Source organism: Vicugna pacos, chromosome 22 (genome assembly GCF_048564905.1).
Source record: "Vicugna pacos chromosome 22, VicPac4, whole genome shotgun sequence".
NCBI lineage: Eukaryota > Metazoa > Chordata > Mammalia > Artiodactyla > Camelidae > Vicugna > Vicugna pacos.
Genome location: NC_133008.1, coordinates 1,084,067 through 1,101,759, shown reverse-complemented (window position 1 = coordinate 1,101,759; position 17,693 = coordinate 1,084,067). Strand labels below are relative to the sequence as shown.

The window sequence follows — 17,693 nt, the reverse complement described above, 5'->3', positions numbered from 1 at the left end:
TCATAGAAGTGTATTGAAATACAAAAACATTTATTTACATATTAAAACAGCATGAGCTTTTTTCTATTAAAAAAGCTGACATGTCAAATCAATGTTTTGATATTTTAAAACCTATTAAGAGTGCAGAAAAATAAATCAAAATTTTCTTTAATCACAAAAGAGAGAAGCTTATTCCCTGAAAATGATCAATGTGGATTTTTCTAAACTTAATGCTTCTGGTCAGAGTCCTACGAATTTAAATGTCTGAGTGTATAGTTACACGGCAGCATGAACACTGAGTTGTAACAATACACATTCTGTGTAAATAATCTTCAAGGTCGTCTGCTTAAGTCAATTTAACTAGTCCCTGTCTCAATAGAATGATACAGATTTCATTAAAACTTCATACTGCACGCACACACACACACACAAAACCCTGAATCCTTGTTACTTTAAGCCATATTCATATATATCCATATTGAATATGCATCAGAAACAAGCCACCCTCTTTAGTATTCACAGTTGATCCTTCTAAACTATCTGTCATTGTGACAGCACATTTTTACTAAGCAGCTCTTGGATGCTTTGTATACAAGGCGTCTACTTCTCACAGTCAGACATGGTAAACGGCATCACTCAAATTTCACAAATGAGGAAATATACTTAAGCCATGGAAACAACGTACATATTTATCATCAGGAAAGAAAAGAGTAAAGATTTTACTTTCAATATGCACTGACAAACTTTTCCTCCATACTAAGACTACATACATAAAACAAATTCAGTCATTGTAAATTATTCTGTCAATAAGCACCACTAGAGAAAAACAAGCAACATCATTAGCAATGATTGGACTTTCAAAGCCCACTCCTATTTTGCACTATAATCATTTTTAATGTTTTGTTTTTAGTGCTTACATAGCACTAATATAAAGAAAACATAAACTATTTAAGTCATTACCTGAGAATGCAACACTTATGAAAATGTACAATTTTAATTTATGCCACTCTGTCTCACATTCTCACTGGTGTCTCTCCTTTGAAGGCCTCATCAGGCTGAGATCGCCAAAATCGGTCATTTATGGACTCACAGGAGTTCGGGAAACCACTCAACGGGAGGCTGATCAGAGGAGAAATTGAGAATGCATCCTGTGCAGCCTGGGTTCCAGCACCGAGCTAGGCACCGCCAGCTGCGTTTGATTTGGGACAAGCTGCCCACCTCTCAATCCCTCAGCTGCAAAAAGGAGACATTGATACCTACCGTCAAACACCTGCTTTGAAGTAAAACATGAGAAAAACAGTTTAGCCTTTGGTAGGTGTCCACTCACAGCAAGCTTAGTCATTATGATGATGAGGATTACTTTTAATAAGTTAAGCTAGACCAAAAATTAGAAATCACCATAAAGGAGAAACATTTTAACTCAATAAGCATTTCCTTTTGAATGGATTGATAAAAGTTCTAATGATTTTTTTAATAAACCAAATTTTGTCCATTAATTTTAGATTTACCGGTTTATGGACAAGTCTCCAAAAAAAGAATTAGAGGCCTCTAACCTCTGAATACTAAGAAAGTAAAGTTTAAAAAAATTATGGGGGAGAGTATACCTCAGTTGAGAGAGTATGTGCTCAGCACGCATGAGGCCCTCAGTTCAGTCCCCAGTAACTCCATTTAAAAACTTTTATTTAAAAAAAAGGAGAATTAAAGGAAAAAGATGGAGGACTACAGAATTTTTTTAGAGAATCCACTCAGATTTAAGATGGGGAAAAAATATCCATTTCTCACAGGAAATCTTGAGAACTATGTAAACCGGATCTGAGTTGTCTAGTCTTTAACATTATTCATGAATTCATATTACCAAGTCTTAAAACTACCTGATAACCCACAGTGGTGATAGTGATCATAAAACCTGCCAATGCGGATCGAACTCCGGCTAGGACTGCTCTGTTCTGACATCTCTGCCCCTGAGGCCTCACCAGGCTGAGAGCACTAAATTTTGTCATTCATGAGCATCTCGTGTAAGTCTTCCATTTGTGCTTCTCAGTCTCCTCTCACCAGCCCCTCTGAGGGAAGCACTGTTATCATCTTCCCCACACGCAGATAAGGTCACTGAGGTACAGAAACTAAACCTGCTCCAGGTCACATCGGCATTAAAGGACGTCTGTATTTCTGCTGTTTTGCGGTTGACAAAGGAATCTGAGATATCAATACAAGATAGACTGTTAAATAATCAAGTCTGTCAGCTCTTCACCTCAAAGAGCAGATACTATAAATTCCTGATGTAGGATGAGGCTGCCGCCACAAAATGACTCAGCTAGAAATTAATATCCAAGATGAAGTAGCGGATACACATAAATATTCATGACTGTCAACTCCTCTCACGGGTCTTGGCCCTTCACTGCCTGAATGGGGGTGAAATCCCCACCCGTGTCTGGGAGGGTAGCGCGGCTCTTCCAAGTCTCACCCAGGCTTCACAGGCTGTTTCCCCCTACAGACTGTCCTAAATGATTAAAAAGCTCACAAGATTTTTACACCAGCCAAAACTGAAAGACATTTCTGCATATGGAGCACTTTCTCAGGCTTAAACCATTTTTGCCTACACTCAGCAAGGGGGAAAAAAGAAACATGACTCTGCAAAGTCTCTTAGCCTTACCACTCACAGGAGTTGAATGGTCTCAGCACAAGATGACCCTTCACATTACAGGATGAGAACAAAATAAAGCCGCCCCAACAACAAGCACTCCCAGAGACAGCGCTCAGCAGTCTTCTGCACACTCACGGTTGTGCAGCCCTCACCACCATCTATTTCCAGAACACTTCATCACCCCAGTAGAACACCCCTGTCACTAGCAGTCACTCCACAACCCCCCTCCACCCAGCCCCTTGCAACCATCATCTGCTCTCTGCCACTGCATGAGCCAATTCTGGGCATTTCTAAGATCACTGAAATCAACAATATGTGGCCGTTTGTGTCTGGTTCCTTTCAGTTAACGTGCTGTTATCAAGGCTTTCCCATGTTGAAGTGGTATCAGCATGTCTCCTTTTTTTTGAAAATGTTAAACTTTATTAGAAGGTGGTAAATACTATCAAAAATAGTAGAGTGGGGTATAAGGGGTGGGGTTTCAAAGGGAAAAGGCCGGGTTGAGCAGTCAGGGTGGACTACCCAGAGCAGATGGCTTTTTTCATATTCCCCTTTATTTATTTTTTCTTTTTTATTCACTCTTATGTCTGAATAATATTCCACTAAATGGAGATACTACATTTTGTTCTTTCATTCAGCAGCTATATATGGACGAGGTCCAGAAGAATGAGTGTAAGTGGTGGCTAGCAGGGATGGCATTTAAGCAAAGGGCAAGATGTGCTTTCAAAAAAAAAAGTGAACAATCAGAGGCACAAGGAAATTCAGCGCGTTTCTGAGAAAGTGCATGGTTGCTTCAGTAGGACTGCCATGCAGGGCTGTGGGGGATAGTGACAGGAGACACAGTGAGGGAGTCACCTGAGAATATTCCCCACTGCAAGCAGCTCAGCCAATTCTCCTCCCTCATCCTGTATTTTAGAGACATTTTTGCTAGCTTTTCTCTTATTTCAAGTAACAGTACTTTAGTTACACATCTGATCATCTGCATCAGACCACATTAGCTCCAAGCCACAGAAAATCATTCACTGACCGGAGCAGCTCCAAGACATAACATTGATGGACCAGGGAGTCCTGCAGCATCCCATCCTGCAGGCACAAACCACACATGTTCCCTGGTGATGTCCGGAAAGTAAAATGCATGGAAATATCTCACTGCTGCTGCACGACATCTGCCCACAAATTGCCCCCAAATCATGCTGGCACAGCACTACTCAACCCTCGCACTACCCAAAAAAAAAAAAAAAAAGAGAGAGAGAGAAAAGAAAAGAAAAGAGAAGAAAAGAAAAGAAAAGAAAATATAAGAAAAGAAAAGAATAAAGCTAAGAAAGCAAATTTAGGCTCTTCCATTGAAAACCAGCAACCATCACTGCCAGTATCTGAGCTGGAATGATCCTGACTTCAAAAACCACTGTGCAGTTACTATTCAAATGTGACAGACATATATGTATTTCACTTAGATGATATTACAATAGGATTTTTCTTTTCAAAATTTCCAGTTGCAACAATAGCACAAGAAAGTTTATGTTTCATTTTTTAAAAAAATCAATTATTTTCCACTTTGTTAATTTTGAATCTATTATTATTTTATAAAGGGAGCTATGCTGCAGATTGTAAACCAAATATCTGGCTTCTGCAAACAAGACCTATATGACTTCACTATTTCAGAGCAAGCTTTAATGATGCTTTCAAATTGGGGGCGCTCACTAACAGCTCTTTAAATACTGTCAAAGATGTGCTATTATGTAATGCAAAGGGTCTACCTACACATCAACTCAGAAACCAAAGAAACTACACGAAAGCCTTAGTTTATCATTTTAAAATATTCCTATTATTTTGAATATTAAATTTCTTAAAAGATAAGATATTTTTTGAGAAAGACATCAGTTGTATTAAATTTCCTCTCACCAAGAAAGCAATCTTTATCAAGAATTACTACCCCTATGAAAATCCAAAAGACAGGACGTTTCTAGCTAAGTTAACTTACAGATCTCAACACAAGCCTAAATCCTATCTGCTCTCACTTGAACGAGCCCAGCAAAGTCCTGGGCTACTCTGGAACTTAGCTCTTCTGTTCCATATGTTGGCAGAGCTAAGATCATCACACAAGGCAGGGAAGGAGAGAAGAGGTAAGTCCACCTGGCGGCCTCCATCTGTTTACTTCCAGCCACAAGGTGTCGCTAGAGCGACCCCGCTAACAAGCCCTCCACACAAGGAAACCCGGCATCCACTCTGCCCCTGCGGTCCCCAAGCAGTCCCGACGCCCCTCTCCCACTGGTGGCCTCCGAGCCTGTGAATGGTCTTCTAATGACCCTCCCAGTTGGTGACACCCTCCCCCTCTTCCCCGCTACACACACACACACAAACACACACACACACACACACACACACAGCCAAGGCAGCCTTCCCAAAGCACAAATTTGATTACATCTCCCCCACTTCAAACCCATCAGAGGCTCCCTGGTAGAGTTCTAGCCCCACCCCCGACCCTGCTTGTCCATCCTCACCTCAGTACCAGGTCCCCAGTGACCTCAGGGGCCCCGTGACCTGCTGCTACTTCCCACTAGCCTCCAGGCTCATTTTAACTGTTTGTCAAGGAAGTCTTCCTTCCCTCCAACCTCCGCACTTTGGATTAGGTGCCCTGCTGTGTTAATAAAACATTTTAATCTAAGTCAACTTCTGACACTGCTAAGCTCTCAAGAAGCAAGTACATTTTGCTTACTACTGTGGGTCCACCCCCTCTCCCCTAGACACTCAGAATTGCGTGTGTTGTGAATAAAAGAATGAAGGGGTGGGACTCAAAAGGACAGGCAGAGCTGCTCTCCTAAGGGTCACTTCCTGCTGACACCCTTCACTGCCTCTTCTGTGTCAGTTCTAGTAAAAACCAAGCTCCTCCAAAGCCCTCCACCCCTAGGCCCTCTCCAGTGTCCTTCAAAGCAGGGTCACCCACCACCCTGGACCACACAGGGCAGTCTCCCCGAGTCCCCACCCCACAAGCCTCCAGGCCTCTACCCGGGCTGCTCCTGCCACCTGAGTCACCCTCTTGATTCCTTCCCCTGGCTGACTCTTACTCTGTCCCCAGAACTGAATGTAGAGCCAATTTCTTCCAGGAAGTCCTCCCTGATGATGTCCTTTAGCTCTTGGCTGGGCTCCATCTACAGCAGCACTGCTTGGCGACCAACTGGTATTTGTCCACCTGCTCCTATGAGACCATGACCTCTTGGAGGCCACGTGGGAAAATGGAGTGAGGTGACAAGAGGGGTGGGAAGAGCAAACAGGAAAGTCGCAGCTCAAGTCCCAAATTCAAGGATTCTGTCTCAGATAAAAAGAATAAACTGTTTCATACGTGTGTCATTTGGCTATGATTTTTGTGGCTCATGGAAAACAAGAGCTTGGTGTTCAAGCCTGAAATCCAAGTTACATGCAAAGAAATGTATATATTCATATCCAAAGGAAACCAGAGCTGCTCAACAACACTTTGCAGTTAAAATCCAAAGGAACTTTGATAAAGGCAATCTCCCTCTCTCTCTTTATTTTTATTTATTTATTTTTTTTTGGTATCATTTAGTTTTAGAAGTATTTGTATAACTAAGTGATGGCTACAGCCTATGATTCTGCACTGGAGTGTTTGGGGCTAAGGAAGCCCAGATTACATGCACTGTGTAAATGCAATCACACCAACACAATGACAGGCGCCCTAGTGGCTGAGCTGAAGTTCCAAAGCAGAGAACCTTATGTTGGAAGACAGCTCTCAGTAGAAAGTAAGAAATGCAATGTTCTGTACTCAATTTCATTAGCTTTATGAGCCATTAACAGATAGTATGTCTTGTCTAATGAAACCCCAAAATATATTGTCATCTTCGATTTTCTCCATCTGACTGTTTTATGCTAAATTTGGATATCAAACCCTCACTCCATACGGAAAGCTCAGGCCTTAGCTGCAGCACAGTTACATCCCGTGGAAGAAAGCCGATCAAGGGAGAACAGGAGAGTTTCCCTTCAGAAGCTGCTAAGTGTGGTTTTGCACCTGTATGTCATTTACAACCACGCCATCGTCAAAGGAGTAAGACCTTACATCTGTGGGGCAAAAAGCACTGCGGTGGTTCCGAACCATGAAAGAACACTGAGCTTTGTGCAACAGTCCTGAGGCACTTAAAGCGTACTTTCTCTGAAAGGCTCCGAAACTGACTCACTTCACCATTTCAGGTACAACCGGAATTAGTAGAGAGAACATGCCCTTGAAGTCTGACAAGGCCCTGCTGGAATCCTGCTACAGCATTTACTAGCTGCTAAATGAACCAATTCCTTAAACCTCTGAGGAGGCTTCCCAATCTTCAAAACGGGGCTGCCACCGCCCACTTGGGAGGCATGGATGTGAATGCAACACGCAAGTAGGGCGGCCGACTGGTACGTGACACGGGACCTGGCTAGTTTCCCTCCGCTGCCCTTCTCCCCCTTTAAACTTGCACTGTTCCCCCTGGTAAGGGTGAAGCCCCAGGAACAGACTGCCCGATTCTTCTGTATATCCCCGGATACATACCTTACCCTTAGGAGGTCAGAAAAACAACTGCCTCCTCCCCAGTCACTATCAATATTCTTAAGAGTCTGGGTTTTTTTAACTCTATGTTTCAGGGAGACTATTCAAGAATTGTTCAACCACCGTTCTCCAGGTTGGCTCCTCTCCCAACGCCCATCCCTTCTTACCTCAAATCTTCTGTCTGATTGCCTTTTGTTCGTGGGAAAGAGAGTCCACTAGGGTGCGGACTCCCTAGGCCTCCCTCCCTTCATCACAGGAGAGTGTGACTACATTCTCCCAACTCCCCACTCCGACTCCAGCTTCTGAGGAGTTTCCCCTTCTGGACCCTGCAGCCTCTGGATCGTCCCAAGACGCGCACACGTGGCCAAAACCCTCTCTTCAGATTTCTTCCTGTGTGGCCCTGCCCACCCCCCAGAACCTTAAGGATAAATGCCATTGCTCTGAAAATCACAAACGCCGCTGACTGACACACCAAAGCTGCATGGTCCGGGCTTTCCTCCAAACCAGGCACAGCCCTGCCCCCCCTCAGACACAGTCTGCACCTCTTGAGATGAGCTGATCCACTTGCACGGCTGTGAACACCAGCTAAGAATGACGAATCCCAATGTGTATCTCTAGTCCGGCTCCTTCACCTGAGCCCCAGGCTCATAGACACGAGTGCCTCTTGGAAGTCCTAACTTGGATGACAAATGGCATCTTAAAAATGCCATATGTCAAAAAAAAAGGCCTTATGTCCACCATTTACTCTAGACTTCGATTCCTGGCAGGTACCTCCCAGGCTCCCCATTTTAGTAACAGCCCCAGCACCCACCTAGGTGTTTGAGGTCACATTCAATTTCCACTGTTCCCTCCACCTGGCCCTGCCCTGGAATCAGTCTTGTTATTTCTGTCGCTAAGCCAGTCTCAAGTCTGGTTCTGCAGGGAGCACGATGGAAACCCACAAGCTCACAGCAAGGTGCACTGAGTCACAGTCCTCCGAAGGGAGTTCCCTGGAGGGGGAGGCATCTCCTGCTGCCAGTCACCTCAGAAGGCACTGGATTCTCACAAAGAAGGACCAGAAGATGGGACTCGAGGATCTCCCGTGATCTGAGGTTTGAAGGGCCCGAGGTCTGGGGGAGCTCCTAGTTAGCTGACACTCCTGTCAGTGAGCAGATGAGGATGGTAGGAACCCAGGCAAGTCTGTTCTCGCTCCGACCCCTTTTCTCTCGGGAGCCACGGGAAAGGCCAGTTTCCAGGGCAGAGACCGGCCATCACAGATCCCAGCCTGCATTTGCAACCAAGACAGCCTAGACTCCTACTTGCGACTCTTACTTCTGTTCTGTTCCCCCCCAGAATGTGATGGACTCTTTCAGAAAGTCTGGACTGTCTCAAGCGAGACCAAGTCAGTGAAGGATGAAATGTCCACATTTGGACCAGAGCATGAAAGGAGAAACAAGGCCTCATGTCCAGCATGACGGTGGTGGCCAAGCCCTTTCCCTGGGTGAGATGAACCAGGGTCGGGGTGAGAATGCAAGGTCCCTTCACGGCTGACAGGGGTGTTGGAGACTCACTACCGCAAAATAACCACACGGCCGTCAGTGGTGGACATCAGCTGCAACAGACACAGAGTCAGCTATTTACTGCCAAAAAGGGGTAAAAGTAAAGGCCGGTGCAGGGAGGCCTGCACGGCTGCTGAGGCAAACCACAGACCTGGCTCTGAATGCCCACTGGCTGAAGCAGAGAGGAAGCTACGGTCCCCTTTAGCGGTCCCTGTGTCCACCAGATCCAAGTGAACCAGTTACTTAGGACAAGGCAATGTTTTCCTGATACTTAGAAAAACCAGCCTCATAAAGGGAACAAAAGAGTGGCATGGTTTTAGGCCCGCTCCTGCCCCTCTATGAATGCAAATTAAAGTAAATGGCACTGGGAAGGTGAATGCCAAAAAAAAACCAAAAAACAAAAAACCGGTGACTGCTTCCTCCAACAGCGTCCCCTGCAGCTGCTCACCCCCGAGCCGGCCACTTCCTCACCAGTGACCGCCGGCCAGGAAGCGCCGTCACGCACGCCACACAGCGACAGCCAGGAACCATGTGCCGAGCACGTTTGTGTAAAAGCCAGAATCAAGCAAGGTGCTGCAGAATTTGACTTTCCAAGTTTAAATTCTCCATGAAAAAAATCCCTCAGCAGCCGCCTAAATCAATTCGCATCTCACTTCTTCAAAACAAATAAACAAAATTAGTAAGAGAGCATTTGTTACCAAATATAAGGACGAACTAACAGGTTCCTCAAAGCAAGGACTTTAACAGATATCAAACTCCAGTGGGTGATGTGCTAACATAGCAAAAATTCCAAAAAAGTAGAAAATAAGATGACTAGGATAATATACGAATCATGGCAACTGTTAAGTTTTTGCTTTTTATAGCGATGGAGACGGCACAGAGGGCGATCTGGCTATTCCAATGCAGGGTGTGCACAGCCCACATTTTCAGACCCAACAACATGCTCACGGGGTGGTATAAGGGAAAAAGGAAAATAGAAAAAGGAATAGAGGAACAGCCAAAATTAGAAACACACGAGAACAAAAATGACTTTGACAGCATTTACAAGAAATTACGTCAGTGTGATGAGGACAGGGACGCAGGGACGGTGAGACCCACCCTCACCTCCTGATCCAGGGAAGGCAGGGGCCTGAGGGGAGCGATGCTGCCGGGGGACCCCAACGTGGTCAGCGCCCCAAACCAAAACTTCACCTAGATGCGTGTAGACAGCTTTTGAGCTACAAAATGTGGTCGCATTTCAAGCTGGACAACTTTACTCACTCCCACCAAGAGGAACAGGGGAGAATTAGGTTCTGCTCCTGAACCAAAGCATTGTTTAAAAAATTAATGACTGTGTAATAGTAAAAGCAACAATGGAGTAAAAGTCACTGGAGGAGAACGTGCTTGACCCGAGCTCACTGGCCACGTTATCTCACTGACGTTCAGATGCTGGCTGAGCCCTTATGGTACCAGAACAGACAGACCCACCAGGAGGGAGGTTTAATGCGCTGCTGTATTTTGATGCCGGCAGCCATGCCTGGTACACGAGGTTCTGGGTAAACAATGGTGACAGTGTCAACCACTATGGGCTAAGCACACATCCAGCTACTCCGCCAAATCCCAAGGGCAGACTTCAAAAGGCAAAAACAAGCTGGCATTCTCTGTTGGCTCTGCAGAATCAGAGCCAAGCAGTTGCTGAGCAAAAATGTCACCAGTGCCTCCTATGACAAAATAGGAGGCACTGGCGTGGGGCTGGGGCAGGGCTCCAGGCTTCCACTGATCACCCACCAGTCTGTCCAGGGGGTGAAGGAGGTCCCTGCTTTCATTGCACCGATGCACCTACCTTGAATGACGCCTTAGGACTCAACAGGAGGTGACAGGTGAGGTGAACGGAGCCAGCCTTGGTGTAGCACGGTTCTGGCAGCTATGCCCTCAGCAGTGCCCAGTTTCCTAAACCTGACACCTCATCTCCAAGGAGCAGAAGTGTAGTGTGGGCATGTAGATCACAGGGCCCTGTGAGGACAAGTACAGATCATGGCCACGACATGCCTCTCCCCTTCCTTAAGCCATAGAGGAATGTCCGGGGAGGAAGTGAAAATTATTCCAGAGCCTGCCAGGCACCACACGCAGGTGGGACACGGATCCCCTGTGTCTGTCATTCACAGGACTGGTGTGGATTTTCTTTTTATCAATTCTCTGGCATCTTCTCCTCCATCTTACCAACAACAAGAAAGTAGAATCTGACCTTAGAATCACAGAGAATCACAGAGCCCCTCCTGCACAGCGGGCCCGGCAGCACGTGCCATGTCCTCCGACCGTCACCTGTGGGACCGCCATGAGCGCTCTCCAGACTCAAGGCCCGAGGCCGTAGGCCGGGGGGACACAGCTCACCTCACTCTCCCCAGTAAAGGGGGACCACCTCTCGGCAAAGACGTCTCACCCTCTTCTGCCCGAGGGACAGCTTGAAAGATACACAGGGAAACATAGTAGAGGGTGAGGGGTTAGGCAGCCCAGAAGTGATCGTCTGCACTTCCAAGGCAGAGTGGGGCCTTTGACCTAATCACAGGGACAAAGTGAGGACGAATTTTTCCCTGCTGTGTCCCATACACCGTGACACGCCTTTCCCTGCGTAAGGAGCTAATTCGGAAGCCCCTGGCAGTGTTTCTGATGTCCTAACTTGGCATGGTGGCTGTCAGGCAGGGGAGAGGGCCTGAGCCGTGCTGGTGCTGGGCCTGGGAGGCAGGAGACATCGGCTCCACCCTGAGCTCAACCAGCACCTCGTTCTGCGTCTCGGGATTCAGAGTCTCATTTATAAGCAAAGGGATGAAACTGTCCCAGGACAGGCTGTCCAACAGGAATGAAATGAGAGTCATGTAAATAACGTTTCCCAGTTGCCACGTTTAAAATGTAACAAAAAAAAAACCAAGTAACTGATTTTAAGAACAGACCTTACTTATTCTACTGTATGTAAAATACTATCATTTTGACGTGTAATCAATATAGAAAGTAACAAGATAGTTTATATTCTTTTTACTAGACAAGTTTCAGCGTCTGATGTGCATTTGACTTACAGCACATCTCAGCTCAGACCGGCCTCCTCCCCAGCACTACTAACATCAGTAGCTGTGGCTACTCTATTGGACAGCAACTCCAGGGGTCCCCCCAAGTGTCCTGGCTGAAAAGGGGGAGTAAGTGTCCACACTAACCCTAAAAGGATCTCTCTGAAACAAAGGCGGATTTAGTTTTAAACGTCTGAAAACCGGCGGGCTACACCTCCTTCCCGCCTTGGCTACAAGAAAGCCCTCCTCCTTGATGATCCCATTCTGGATGTAGGGAAGCAATCTGTCACACAGCCAGGGTGGCCCGGCCTTCAGGTTGACTTGCCTGCTGTCTGTGTCCAGTCCCACGAAGTCCTCCTTCTCAAATAGGATGTAGAGGAGGGGGGTCTTCTCCCCAGAATTTTCGGGGTCCCCATCCAGCCACTTGGACTTGGGCAAGATGAAGAGTGACTCAGTGAAGTCGTCGATCCTCTTCTCCACCACCCGCAGTCCTCGTAGATTGAAGGCCACGTCGGTGTGCGGCTGCTCGGCCACCTCCCCATACAGCACAAAGACAAAGAGCTGAGAGTCGTAGAGCGTGGTGCCATACAGCTCCTCTGTGCGTGGAGCTTCTAGAAGGTCTTGGCCAAGAGGCAGTCAGTAATGGTGACAAGGCCCATGACATTGCGGTGGGTCTGGAAGTCACTCCATCCATTCTCGGGCGCATAGAGATACCTATAGTAGATACAGAGTGCCCACTGGGAGCCGCACGGTCTGATCTGGCTCACCAAGGAGATTCCATTATAGATGCAAAAGAAATTCTCTAAGATGATCCCCACGGGTTGGAACACAATCGGGAGAGTCTGGTGGTTCTCAGCGCACTGCACGTAGTCAGGGGCGTTCATGTTGCAGGCCCTGCCGAGAAGGGAGGGTAAATCGATGTACATACTGTGCTGTGGGCTGCGGGCCTCACTGGGATGCGGCGACCTGGTGTGCACCAGCCAGAAGGCAAGGGAAGTCCAAGCAAATCGGGGATAATTTTGTCCTCAGCATCTGCACATGGCTACTGAAGCTCAGATCACATTACCCAGCTTTTGGTCTAGGCTTCCATCCCCTGCAGAAAAGGATCATTTCTTGTTTTCTGTTTCCAAGCACCTAGGCAGGCCCTGATGCAAAGTCGGTGCTCAAAACTGCTGAATAAATGAATGAATAAAGGAACTGCTTCCCCACCCCTCAGCAGGATATAATGCAAAGAACCATAGTAGGATCAAAATATCTGGATTTCAACGCCAATTTATTTGAACTCCTAAGGTGCAGAATAATGGGTAAGAAAACTTGCTTTGGGGAGGAGGGTACAGTTCAGTGGTAGAGCACGTGCTTAGCATGTTCAAGGACCTAGGCTCAATCCTCAGTACCTCATTTTAGAAAAATGAAACAAATAAATAAACTTAATTAACCCCCTCAAAAAATATTTTCTCCATTCAAAATTCAAAAAAAACCACCTTGCAATTGACACAACATTGTAAACTTGACTATACTTCAATTAAAAAAAAACTTCTTGCCTTACAAGAATATATCTGGATTATGGAAGTTTGCAAATGTAAAATGCCTAGGGTACCACCTGCATAAGAAGAAGGAACTGTACAAATGTACTATCCCTCACTTATGAGCTATTTTTCCTTTGGGGAGATTATAACCTCTCAGAGATATTTTTCTCATATTAAAAAAAAAAGAAAAAGAAAACATTACCTGATTCTCCATACTGCTGAAGAATCAGATAACCCTATGAAAGCATCTGACCCACAGAGTTTATTCAATAAATGTTTGTTGAATGAATGAATAAACAAGCAAAGTGAATGCTGCTCCCTGCCACAGACCATCATAATGGTACTGCTTGGAAATGCCAAGCCCACGTTCCACCCAAATCTTCACTAACCACGTGGGTGACCTGGGCAGACCTGTGTGCTTCTCTCAACACCAGTTTATTCATAAATAGAAATGAGGGCAATAACACAAACCTAAAAGGGTTAGTGAGTCACGAATGAATAGTACCCCAACTTTGCAAGATGGAACTATTAAAGAAAATTGGGCAAAGAGTCCATAGGCCCTCTCCATATTATCTCTTACAACTACATGGGAATCTACATTACATCTAAAAATAAAAAGTCTATTATTTTAAAGAGGCTATTGAGTTTAAATCAGCTCACCATCTCAAATAAGGAACACACAGTACAAATAAGAGAATGCGCAGCCCATGAGATGCACTCAGTAAATATTCCCACTGAACCCACTGGTCCCTCCAAATTCAGAGCATGAGGATGTGTCCTCGTGGCCAGAGGCCACTGCACCTGAAGCTAAAAAAGCTAATGGTCCCCACTTTCAAAAGCCTCTGCCACCAACCTAGGTCTAATTTTGTATTTGTAATTTTTTTTCTTTTTATAAAATAGAAATCCCCAATTGCATAGCCTTCAGGTCACCAAAACCTGACCACAGAGATCATGATGGCAAACCTCCTTGGTGAAACAATAAAATGAAAAGCCATTTCCACAAGACCTGTGTGTAAATCTACTAGGGAACTTCATCCTGGACTGAGAGGAAGAGGACTGGGGAGGAGGGGGCAATCTGAGGCACACAGACCCATGGGCCACCTGTCCCACGATGGACATTACACTCAACCCTCACCCTCCAGGAACTTCAAAATACACACAGACAGAGTGATGTGGACAATATATATGTATTTTTAAAGAAATTCCGACTCTCTAGCAGGTCTTGTATCTACCGAGACACAAATGGCTTATGTGTATAATGTTTCACAAAAGCCTTAAAACATTACCACCCCAACTTGACACATTAAGAAGCTAGGGATAGAGGTTTATCACATTGTGCAAGATTAGAGAGATGCCACATCAGACACTGTATTTAAACCCAAGCCTTTGCTCCAGTGCTCACACAAGAAAGTGTGACATACTGCCCCTTTCCTGCCCTCTCCCTGCAATAAATCTCTGAAGAGTCTTTTCTGTGCCACGTGGAATCACAATCACGTCAATTTACCACAAAGAGCTATGTGACTCCTTGGAGGACGTGTCAAAATCTAAAGGGTTGTGATGGGAGGAGAGATTTGAATTTTCTGTTTCTCAAAGGAAACATGGCTTTAAAAGAAACTGAAAAGCACTTATCTAGTCTAAGCCCTCATTGTGCAGAGAAGGAAATGGAGGCTCAGAAGAGATGAGGAAAGGGACTTATTAACAAATATTGCCTCAGTGCAACACCAAGCCAGCCCTGGGCCCTTCTGGGGGAGTACCTGGAAGGCCCAGGAAAATGATTGTTAGAAAAAGGAAAGAGAAGAAGCATACAAGGCCCTGTCTCTACACCACCATACCATGAAGTTCCACCAAATTATCCAGTATTGGGTGAAGCCAAAATTTAGGTGGGCTAAAGAGGTTATAGAAACCTGGAAGTCTCAACCATAGTGGAAATTCCAACATTTACTGTTTTTTTCCAAGTTCAAGCATCAGTTCAGTGGGCACTCCATACGAGGGACTACACGAGGCCTGGAGTTCTCCCAAATACAGATCTCTATTATCACGTGTGCAAACCACACACAGGCCCACCAGAAGAAAAACGCCCACACATAAGATGGAACTACTGAAACAGAAAAGAGCCAACCAGCATATATTGCTAGCAAAAACGGTGCTGCTAGAAATAGACTCATGGACATAGAAAGCAAACTGTTGTTAGCAGGCAGGAAAGGGAGGATTAACAGATACACATTAATAAATATAAAATAAATGACAAGGACCTACTATATAGCACAGGGTACTATTTTCAATTTCTTGTAATGAGTTGTACTAAAAACAATCTGAAAAACATTTATATACATATGCATAAGCTTATAACTGAATCTCTGCTGTACATCTGAAGCTAACATGGTAAATTTACAAGACTTCAATAAAAAATAATTTTATATAATAAGTAAAAATAAAAGCAACGCCATAAAAAAAAAAAAAGTAAAAGAACACGGTAATCCCCTTAGCTGTAGGTGGTGGAGAACTCTGCAAGCACCAAGTCCACTCGAATACTCCAGCACTGGCGGTCACTCATTCTAACCATCAGAGAATCACTTGGCTTCTACGAGGTTACTTTTCTCTTCAGTGAAAGGCTACAGTTGCATCTAATGATGTATTGAATCTCATCATTCACAAACCCAAGAATTAATGAGGATTTCCCATAGGCCTGGCTCTGGACAGATGAAAAGATAGGGTCCCAGATATATTCATGTGTAGAAGAAGTTTATGCCATAAAGACATTAATTCTTCCTGCTTTGATAGACAGATTCATTGCAATTCTGATTAGAATTCCTCCCAGATATTTCATGGAATGTAACAAGTTAATTTATGGTCAGGAACAGCCAAGAAACTTCTTTAGAACCACCACTGGGAAGGGGTGGATAGGTCATGCATTTCAACTGGTCTTTCTGATGTGATGAAAACGTTCTGGAATAATAATGGTTGCACAAATGTGAATATGCTAAAAGCTGCTGAATTGTAACATTCAAGTGGGTGGACTTCATGGTGTGTGAACAATATCACAATAAAGCTGTTATATGAAAAAATCCTTCTTGCCAATTATTTTTCCCTCTATACTACTAGTCTGTCCCACAATTTAAGTAAAACAAACAAACAAAAAAAACAAAACAAACCAGATTTTGCCAGGAGCTCTTTAGGAGTGCAATGTCCCTGGGTCTCCAACGCCTCAGGTTGTGCTGTTCCTGTTAACACACAATAGCTGGGCTGGACTAGTTAGGGACTATAAGTATCTTTTTAAGATCGACGGTCTCACGTTTCACCCTGGGAGAGTGAATGATGGAGGATGAGACAGCCTCATGCCTTCAGCTCATTTTTAACTGAACCAAGCCCTGCTTTCACCACTGTAATCCCTCTCAGTATAAAAACATGTGACATCAACAAGCACCGCCATCATAACACCTGAAAGTGTTCAAGGTACTTACCTGGGGCAGAAATCCTGATCAAGGAGACAGAAGCTCCCTCAGCACTGCCGCTCCCTTTTCCCGACTCCACCAGGAGAAGCTGGGAGTTACAGCTGCGGGCTCTCAGCCTGGGGAGCAGCGCCCACGCCGCTAATCTGGACCTCAGGGATCGGGAAAGGGAGAGGAAGGCAGCCCCGGGGTCGCGGGGCAGGGAGAGCGGGGTGGGGGACGCGGGCTGCAGCCCCGCTCGGAGGCCAGCCCCAGCCCCAGCCCAAGCCGCCCGCCCCGTCCGGGTGTGCAGACCCCGCCCGCCCGGGACACAGCCCGCCCAGTGGTGGGGACGGGTCGGCGGCCTAGGAGAGGAAGCCCGGGAGGGGAGGACTCGCGGGCGGGAGAGGGGAAGCGGACGCCAGCCGCGGACTGAGGGGAGCCCGGCTGGGCCAAGAGGCGCAGGGGCACACCTGGCCCTGGACAGCTGTGGCCGGGGCGCCGGGGCAGGTGGCGCGGGCAGAGGGGTCTGGCCCGAGCAATCCAGCTGAACACACGCTGACTGGCGCCCTGGGGGGCTGTGACACGCCGACCGCCCTCCCGCAGCCGCCTCACCCCTTTCCCGATATCCCCTCACCTTGCACTTCCACAGTCAGAGGCCCCGGTCCCAGGCAGTAGCCAAAGGCCTACAGGGCGACAGAGCTGAGAAGCCATTGGGGCCGATCCCCGGCTCGGAGCTGGAGCTTCCAACCCGCGGTCCAGCTGGCAGCAACTGCGCATGCGCAGGAGGGCCAGCGATCCGCTCTGGGTCCTGAGAGAGAAGGGGAACCGAGGGAGGGAGAATAGGGGAGGAGGAGGGGAGGCGGGGAAAAGTGGAGGGAGACACATGGACAGGAGGAGCAGAGGGAAGGCAGTTATCTGGAATTGGGAGGGGAGTAACAGAGATGGGGAGAAAGCGTTTTACCTCTTGTGGCACCCCGAAGGAGGCAGCAGTCCTGCCTATACACCCTTCTCT

General features: G+C 46.3%; 1 protein-coding gene across 2 annotated transcripts in view; it reads right to left on the bottom strand.

Annotated features, from left to right (window-relative positions):
- The window catches only part of LOC140688317 (uncharacterized), a 141,632-nt gene extending 124,693 nt beyond the window's left edge, over positions 1 to 16,939 (bottom strand). For both annotated transcript variants that reach the window (XR_012062959.1, XM_072946941.1), the window contains exon 1: positions 16,712 to 16,939. The gene's annotated coding sequence lies outside the window, so the exon portion shown is untranslated. The remainder of the gene's footprint in view (positions 1 to 16,711) is intronic.
- Positions 16,940 to 17,693: the final 754 nt, after the last annotated feature.